Source organism: Mus pahari, chromosome 5 (genome assembly GCF_900095145.1).
Source record: "Mus pahari chromosome 5, PAHARI_EIJ_v1.1, whole genome shotgun sequence".
NCBI classification, from domain to species: domain Eukaryota; kingdom Metazoa; phylum Chordata; class Mammalia; order Rodentia; family Muridae; genus Mus; species Mus pahari.
In genome coordinates, this window is record NC_034594.1 from 129,022,821 (window position 1) to 129,032,133 (window position 9,313).

The 9,313-nt window shown below is 41.0% G+C and overlaps 2 protein-coding genes across 6 annotated transcripts in view; both read left to right on the top strand.

Annotated features, from left to right (window-relative positions):
- Tor1aip2 (torsin 1A interacting protein 2) overlaps positions 1-9,313 on the top strand; it is a 19,031-nt gene that overhangs the window by 3,516 nt on the left and 6,202 nt on the right. The window contains exons 1-2 of one of the 3 annotated variants that reach the window (XM_021197540.2): positions 2,288-2,424; positions 2,497-2,556. The gene's annotated coding sequence lies outside the window, so the exon portion shown is untranslated. Of the gene's footprint in view, positions 1-2,287; positions 2,425-2,496; positions 2,557-9,313 lie in introns of those variants that run through there. The other 2 variants (XM_021197541.1, XM_021197539.2) reach the window with 2 other exon arrangements.
- The window catches only part of LOC110321330 (torsin-1A-interacting protein 2), a 32,054-nt gene that overhangs the window by 3,385 nt on the left and 19,356 nt on the right, over positions 1-9,313 (top strand). Inside the window, exon 1 of one of the 3 annotated variants that reach the window (XM_029538247.1) lies at positions 2,339-2,424. The exons of the other annotated variants lie outside the window; for them this stretch is intronic. The gene's annotated coding sequence lies outside the window, so the exon portion shown is untranslated. Of the gene's footprint in view, positions 1-2,338; positions 2,425-9,313 lie in introns of those variants that run through there. 3 annotated transcript variants of the gene reach the window in all.

Consider the following 9,313-nt stretch of genomic DNA (forward strand, 5'->3'; position numbering starts at 1 on the left):
AAAAAAAAAAAAAAAAAGAGTTACTTAAGGGAATTTACTGTTCCCAGCACCCACAAGGCGCCTCACAATAGCTTGTAACTGGCTGTAGATGACCTGATGCCCTCCACTGACCTCCTTAAACACCAAGAGCATGGTTCACACTAACTCCCATAGCTGCACTCTACACATAGAAATAAAATAGTGAGTTAGTATGCATAATCCCTTTTTTTCTCTCTTTTGGTTTTTGGAAGTAGGGTTCCTCTGTGTAGCTCTGGCTCTGTAAATCAGACTAGCCACAAACAGAGATCTGCCTCTGCCTCCTGAGTCCTGGGATTAAAGGCCTGTACTACCAATGCCCGGCTGCATAATCACGATTCTGATTGGGCAAGGAAATACTATGGGGATTATGGCTTTTGTAGCAAAGGACAAAATTGTTAATAAGGAAAGGAGGAAATTCTTGGAATGTAGCTCAGGTGACAGAATGCTAGCCTAGCAAGCGCCAAAACGTGGCTCTTAGCCCCAGTGTTGTGTAAACCATCCTGGTGGGACAGTCCTTTAGTCCCAGCAATCAGGAGGCTGATCTCTGAGCACATGGCCAGCCTGGTCTATAAAGTGAATTCCAGGACAGTCAGGGCTACATGGAGAAACCCTGTCTCCAAAAATCAAAGCAAAATGAAACTTCAAAGTGGACATGGTTGTGGATACCTTGAATTCTAGCACTTGGAAGGTAGATACAGCCTAGTCTACAGTTAGCTCCAGGCCAGCCAGAGTTACATGGTGAGGCCCTGTCTCAAAAAGCCAAAATCAATTTTTAAAAAAACCCAAAAGATTAAAATACTTGAAATTAACTGAGGGCATAGTAGCTGGCTCCACTTATTCTCACAGAAAAAAAAAATGAACAGTGTAAAAATTAAAATAGAGCTGGAGCTTGGCCTAGCAGCACAGGCCTGTTAATCCCTACACTGGAAGGAGAATCCTGAGTTTGACTCTGAGACTTAGAATGAGTTTCAGGTAAGCTGGTCAACTTAAATCCTATCTAAATAAAGGAAAACTTTTAAAGATTTGTTTACTTTATGTATATGAGTACACTGTAGCTGTACAGACGGTTGTGAGCCTTCATGTGGTTGTTGGGAATTGAATTTAGGACCTCTGCTTGCTCTGGTCAGCCCCACTCGCTCCAGTTGGCCCTACTTTCTCAGTCCCTGACTCCAGCCCAAAGATTTATTATAAGTACACTATAGCTGTCTTCAGAAGGACCAGAAGAGGGCGCCAGATCTCATTACAGGTGATTGTGAGCCACCATGTGGTTTCTGGGAATTGAACTCAGCACCTTCGGAAGAGCAGTCAGTGCTCTTACCCACTAAGCCATCTCTCCAGCCCAAGTAAAACTTATAGATATACACCTACCTCTGCCTTCTGAATGCTGAGATTAAAGGCTGTATCACCAAACCCCAAAATAATAGCTATTTTTGGTTCCTAGTCTATTATTGCCTGTTAGCAGACACGCTACTTAGGTGCTCATAACAACTTCATGTAGGTATAAAACCTTGTCCCCGTTGACCCACACACAAACTGAGATTTAGATTAAGCAGTCATTTTTGAGGATAGCCTCTAGTTAGGTTAAGAGACTGTGTTCAAAGTTGTGACTGGTGCTTGCCACTTGTCAGTTACTGTCTCAACTTTACTGCCTTCATGGGCTTTTTTTTTTTTTTTTTTTTAAGATTTATTATTATATCTAAGTACACTGTAGCTGTCTTCAGATGCACCAGAAGAGGGCATCAGTTCTCATTACAGATGGTTCAGAGCCACCATGTGGTTGCTGGGATTTGAACTCAGGACCTTCGGAAGAGCAGTCGGTGCTCTTAACCTCTGAGCCATCTCTCCAGGCCCTCTTTTCTTTATTTTAAAGGTTGATTTATTATATATATAAGTACACTGTTGCTCTCTTCAGACACTTCAAAAGAGGGTGTCAGATCTCCTTACGGATGGTTGTGAGCCACCATGTGGTTGCTGGGAATTGAACTCAGGATCTCTGGAAGAGCAGTCAGTGCTCTTAACTGCTGAGCCATCTCTCCGGCCCCGTGGGGATTTCTAAACTTTGAATTTCAGGTTATTTTAAAGGACAAGGTGGTCAGAGTCTTGCAGCCTGTTTAGAGACACTTCCACCTTGAGTTTGGTGCAGGCTGTGGCTGGATAGCTCGCACAGACGCCAGCACTAAGGTTCTCGGAAGTCTAGTGGGAGGAGCTGGGGGAGGTGGGGCCAAGGGACTACCTATCCCAGCATTCCGCGGGCTCCTCCCTGCGGAGCTCACGTCACGTGGGCGGTACAGGCGACATTCTGCCGTGGCGGCGGGGGGTTGCAGACCAGCGCTGTGGAGCTGGAGGTACAGCCTAGCGGTGCCGCTGATCCTGACTGTCCCGTGTTTTAAAACCTGGCTGGAAATTGTAAGTAAGCAAAACGAAAACATAACTTTAACATATTTTAGTGTCTGAACTACTATTTTCTCCTTTCAAAAGGTCTTTGAGAAAGGATCCCTCCCCACCCCCACCTCCCCTACGGCACAAACAGAAATCGAGGTAGGTTGGGATGGGTCTGTAATTTCCGGGAGGGTGCTGAGAATATACCTGGAATCTTCCAAGCGTAAAACGAAACCAGATGAGAGTAGATTTTTGATAGGGACTTCAGACGAAAGGTAAAATTACTCAAAAGTTTTGAAATATAAACGAGAATTCTCATTGTAGGAGTCCATTTCTCTTATCTCGCTGCGTATCTAATCCTTAAAAGAGAACAGTTAAGTTTTTCAGTTACTAATAATGGTGAAAAAGACAAACTTTGAAGCTCGTAATTATTTTACTTAACCTATTTATGTTCTCAACTGTGTTTCATACCCAGCTTTAAAAAAAAAAAACTTTTCTTTGAACAAAATCTGTAGTAGTCTCTGTCAAATTTTATGCTTGTTTATATAGATCCAGGGATGAGCTAACTTTTCTAACTAAAAATGCCAGTTTTGTTTGTGTTATCTGTACTTTTTTTTTTTCCCCTTGAAGATACGGTTTCCGTTTGTGGCCCTGGCTGGCCTGGAACTCAAGAGATCCACCCGCCTCTGTCTTTGGAGCCCTGGGATCAAACTACCTCACCCTTAGGTTTAAGAATGGCTTCTTTAAATGTATAAGAGGATTTTGTTGTTGTTTTGTGAAGGCTACAGCAGGGACCCAGAACTACCAGTTTTATATACTGTATAATTCCTTTGGAAATTGAAAATGGTTTAAAGTAAAGAACTTCGTAGTAGACAAAATAAAAATGTTCTAGGAAGTCTTTTGGATTGGGATAGTTTGAACAAAACAGCCTGAGGTTCTTTATGAAAACTTTTGAGGCCCTGAAGAAGTGTCGCTTGATCTGGATGCAGAGTCCACTCCTAGATAACGAGGTTTGTTGCAGGTATCACATGACCTTAGCTGACTCATTTAAGCTTTTTTTCTTAAATCAAGTTCCCCTCCTAAGGTAGAGCTACCACACCTAGAGCTTCTGTAGTAAACATCCAGAATTTAGCGGGTCACTTAAGAGGTAGAGTAGGGGTGTTTGTTTGCTTACTTTGTGGGGGTTTTTTAGTTTATTTTTCTGAGCTAGGATCTCTATTATATATCCCTGGCTTACTTGGACCCACTATTAGGCCAGTTTAACGTGAACTCAGAGACCACAAGCCTCTGCCTCCTAAATAGTAGGGTTAGAGAGTTGTACCCCAACGCTTGGCTGTTACAGTTGTGCATTGTATCCTGCATATAGTTATTTTAAACCATTCCAAGGAATTAAAGTGCTTCTTAAATTTCCCAAGGGGAAATTTGTTTAGAGAAGCCTTCTCTGCCTTTCACTTTCCTATTAAACACTAAGACCACTATGAAACGCCCATATAGTTGGCTTTCTGCAGCCTCCACCCATGTTTTTGAATCCCCAGTATCCCTTGTAAGTTGACCTACAAATGGCTTTTTAGCATAGTTGTCATATTTTATCATAGATTTTGTGCAGTAAGACAAGCGTTTGTCACTAAGGGTATCTTGAACGGTGATTATGCACATGGACTTTGGAGTCATAACTGATGGGGCTTCCTGAACTGTCAGTCCCCTGTTGCTGGCCTCAGTGAGGATTGTAGGACTTTGGCAGATAACTACTTCAGAGCCTGTTTCCTTAGTAAAGTGGAGAATTGTAGGGTCATTTAAGAAGTAAAAACAGCTATTACTAAATGCGGGGTTATTTTTCCATATAAAATATTAGAAGGATTATATATAGAACATGATTTTGGTAGCCCAGATAGAAATGAAGAAAGTTCATCTGTAATTTCATAACTTCTACAAAGCAGATCACATTGCTTTTTAGTAATTCTGCTTTAGAGTAACTTTTTTTAGTACTTGACAAAACCAGATTTAAAATGGTGGATTTTGCCCTCTGAAGGCGTAGGTAGCTCTAACAGAGGGACCTGGATTTGCTTATTTCTAACTTTCTGGAGCAAAACAGCAGGGCTTTCATTATTGCAGCTTAGAAGCTCCAGACAGACCTTGGTAACCTCTCGTGAGCTCCACGCCATATGCACTTAAGTGTCGTGCTGCCTTTGGCCATCTAGGTGGTGGTGTTGCACTTGTGGCTAAGAACAGCTACAGCATAAAGACGAATTCAAGTGATCAGAGGAGCAGGCAGAAGAGGAGATTGCTGCCAGTATTTGTAGACTTTCTGTGGATGTTGGGTCATTCTATATTCATCCTAGGGACTAACTTCAAACTTCTCTGCATAGAAGTAACAGTGTTTATGCTTTGACTATTTGGCCCATACATAGTTTTAACATTTTATAGGGAAATAAGAATAGTAATGGCCTAGCCTGGTCTACAGAGTGAGTTCCAGGATAGCCAGGGCTACACAGAGAAACCCTGTCTTGAAAAAAACCAAAAAAAAAGTAAAAGAGAAATGTTTTCTTTAAATGTTAGACTTTATAGGACCTGAGTTCAGATCCCAGTCTAGGAGTAAAAAAGTCAGGTATGGCTGTGTAACCTCAGACTAGCTCCAGGTTCAGCAGTATACCCTGTCTCAAAGGGTCATCTGGCATGAGACAGAGATTCAGGTCTAATGGGTCTCAGGGATGGTACAAATTTGTAGTTCTAATGAGCTCCCAGGAAATGCTAATTCTTGGATGATATGTTGAATATAGTAAATTAAGGATTAGTGGTAAACGGGGTCCAGTAGCACCAGTCTGCAATACCAGCTGAAGGAGGAAGATTTTAAGTGTAGGGGCCACCTGAGCAATGTGATGAGGTCCTGTTTTTATTTTTTGTTTTATTTTTTTTTTTTATTTTTTTCGAGACAGGGTTTCTCTGTATAGCTCTGGCTGTCCTGGAACTCACTTGGTAGACCAGGCTGGCCTCGAACTCAGAAATCCGCCTGCCTCTGCCTCCCGAGTGCTGGGATTAAAGGCCTGCGCCACCAGGCCTGGCTGAGGTCCTGTTTTTAAAAACGAAGTTATTGTCTTAAAGTTTATTGGAAGGATAGGGGCCAGCGTTAGTGCCTAATGGTCAAGCTGAAACATTGTGAACTGCAAAGAGAATGATAGTGTGGAATTTAAACCCATAAACAGTATGAGTCCATACTGATAACAGCTTACTGACTAGGTCAGTGAATAGAGAAGGGATGAGGCACTGAACAGAACTGAAGTTCTTCAGTGGACATACAACAGGTAGGAAGGAAACAGGAAGGCACCAGTATGCAAGCATTACTAAAGTAATTGTTTCATTTAATGTCTGCCTGTGATGCTAGTGGGTGAAAGGTAGAGGAGAATCAGGATAACTACAGAGTCTCAAAGTGTCTCCCTTGAAATAATTATTAACTACAAAAGAAGAAGTAATTGATGGTGGAGATAGCGTGCAGACCTAGTGGTCAAGGTTCATACTCCATAAGAAAGGGAGAGCAGGAGCCTGGACACATTGTTTCTTCAGTGTTGGTTATTCTTGACAAACATTTCTAAATTTTTTTCTTTCAAATCATGATAAAATATTACACAAACTTAAAGCAACAGACTTTGTCCAAACTGACACTGTTCTTCTAAAATATTAAGGTCACAAAAGGCAAGGTAAGAGACTGAGGAAAAGAACTAAATGTAATGCGGGATCTGTTTTAAACATGAAGATTCTTTCCAAGTTCTTAGAGTTTACTGATGCTGATTCCAGATAATCAGATCCTTTAACATAAGATTGGAGGGTGCAAGATATTTTAACCAACAGTAAACCATAGAATATAGGAAACACTTGTATTCATAGGCTTACCAGATTAGAGAAGGTACTAGATATATACTGTAAGGCTTTATTTTAGGAAGTTAATTCTATTATGCCTTGGGGTATTATTATTTTGGGAAGGCAGTAGGTAGAATATGGGGTGTGGGTGATTTTCCTCTATAAGGGTAGCCACTTGGATCTAACAGGATCCTGTCTTGGAACCTAGAACTGAAAAGGAACATTGATTAATGGGAAAACTGGTGTCATTTGAATGGAACTTCATTAATAGATTTATCAGTGTTAAGTTTCTTGGTTCAAATAATGGCACTTTGTATAAGATACTGTATGAATTATGTGAGAGAACTACATCATTCCTGAAACTTTCCTGTAAGTCTAGAAGTATTTAAATATAACTGTTTAGTAGTAAGCTGGTGGGGGACCATGTACAGTAGCAGACAGTTAAGGGCAGCTTGGTCTACATAGCTATAGCTAGTTCCAGGCCAGCCAGAGCTGCATAGTGAGACCCTGTGTATAATCCTTGGTGTAGTGGGAATGGGATGGAATGGGCAGAAACAGGAAGATTGCTGATCACCAGCCTCTCCTACCCCCATTTGAGTCTCAAAGAAATAAGACAGAACAGGCTGTGGGGATGCTTGCCATTAATCCCAGCATTCCTGGCAGGTCTGAGTTTGAGGTCCAACAAGTTACATAAAGATACATAAGGATGACATTTTTAAAAGACTAAATGAGAAATGAAGAAATAATAAGGTGTAGAGAGACACCTGTAACCCTAGTGTTTAGAAGGCTAAGGAAGGAGATTATGAGTTCAAGCTTGGGTTATATAACAAGACTCTTCAGGAAAAAGTGATTATGGAAGTTAAGGTAAAAGTGGGGTCATAGCCCAGTCTCACTATATATATATATATATATATATATATATATATATATATATATATATATATATACACACACACATATATACACACAGCACTCCTGAGGCTGAGATAAGAGAGGCACCAACTCTCACTGTGTGTATGTATGTATATATATATATATTCCAGCACTCCTGAGGCTGAGATAAGAGAGGCACCAACTGAGGCCAGGTTGTGCTACTAGGGAGATCCAGTCACTAAAAAAACGAATTGAGCCAGGCAATGGTGGCACATGCCTTTAATCCCAGCACTTGGGAGGCAGAGGCAGGCAGATTTCTGAGTTCGAGGCCAGCCTGGTCTACAGAGTGAGTTCCAGGACAGCTAGGGCTACACAGAGAAATCCTGTCTCGAAAAAACAAACAAACAAACAAACAAATTGAGTCAGTTATGCTGCCTAGTATTAGATTTCTTAGCAGACTTGTGGATTCTTTGTGTATTGCCGTTACCCTATATGTTAGCCTAAACCAGAAGAATTGTAAAAGTCATCAAAGGATTGGAGAGGAAGTGGGAAGTAGGGAAAAGATTTTCTTTTTGCACTCAGAAAACTGTATTAACCAGAAGTATGCATAGTATCTGAACTGCTCCAGGCATCTAGTTTCTGTGTTTAAAAAAAATCCCTAAGAGGAGGTATTAGGGGCTGGAGAGATGGCCCAGTGGTTATAAGACTGCTCTTCCAGAGGTCCTGAGTTCAAGTCCAAGCAACCACATGGTGGCTTACAATTATCTATAATGGGATCTGATGNCCTCTTCTGGTGTGTCTGAAGATAGCTACAGTGTACTCATATATATAAAATAAACCTTTTTTTAAGAAGTTTTTTTTACTAGAGGGAGTATTAGAGTGCTCTGCTCAATCACTTAAACTCCTCCTTTCACGCCACCGTTCAAGTATCAACACCCTTGCTACCAGTTAGCGAAGAGAACAATAATACCTAGGATATTTCAACAATAGATGGTTACCTGGATACCTAGTACAAATATAGAAATAAACAATTATGGCACAAGGTCAAGAAGCTGCACATTTGTTTTGGTTGTTGATGTTTTAAACTGAAACTATAGACTGAAATTGAACCGTGGAGTTTAATCAGGCAGAGCAGAGTAGATCCAACTGCGCCAGTAAAAGTCTAAAATAGCTCTTTATGCTTGGTTTCCCTCTCCCATCCCCCATAAATGTGCTAGCCATGCGCATGTGCACATGAGTGCTTGCTTGGACATGTGTGCACTCAACAACTGTTCTGTCAGTCAGTTCCTGGAAGGAAAGAACATTTGCAACTGTTTTTTTGCCTAGCATTTTTTAGTTGTCCACTCTTGTGAGAGAAGCATGTGTGCTTAGTAGTGAAGATTATAAATTCTTACTGTCTCATCTAAATTCATAACTAGATATGAAATGAAGCTCTCACCATATTACTTAATGTATAAACCTTAGTGAAACCCTTCTACAAAAGGTAGCAATATGACTATTTACTATAACCCTAGGGAAAGATACTTAAAATGATAATCCCAGAAAAATCAAAACATTGTTGTTTTTTTTTTAACTTTAAATGTCTGTTCAATTTATTTTATGAATGTTTTACCTTTATGTCTGTCTGTACTACATTCATGCGTAGTACCTACAGAGGTCAGAACTAGAATTCTAGATGGTGCTAAACCACCAGAAGTTTCTGGGAATGGAATCCAGTCCTTTAAGAGCAGCAGTCCTCTTAAGCACTGAGCCAGCTCTCTGGCCCCTCAAAGATGTTTGGGTTTTTAATACACAATATATTGATCAGTAGTATCAATGGCAGATTTGGAGTTGGGCTTGGTGGCACACATCTTTAATCTCGGTGCTTGTGAGGCACAGGCAGGAGGATATCTGTTAATTGGAGGCCAGCCTAGTCTATGTGGGTAGCGTTAGGTCACTCAGGCTACAGTGAGACCCTGTCTCAAAAACAAACAAGCAAGCAAACAAGTAAAGCAGATACGGTATTAGAAATGTAGCTCAGGGGGGCTGGAGAGATGGCTCAGCGGTTAAGAGCACTGACTACTCTTCCAAAGGTTGTGAGTTCAAATCCTAGCAACTACAAAATGGCTCACAACCATCCGTAATGAGATCTGATGCCCTCTTCTGGGGTGTCTGAAGACAGCTACAGTGTACATACACATAATAAATAAAT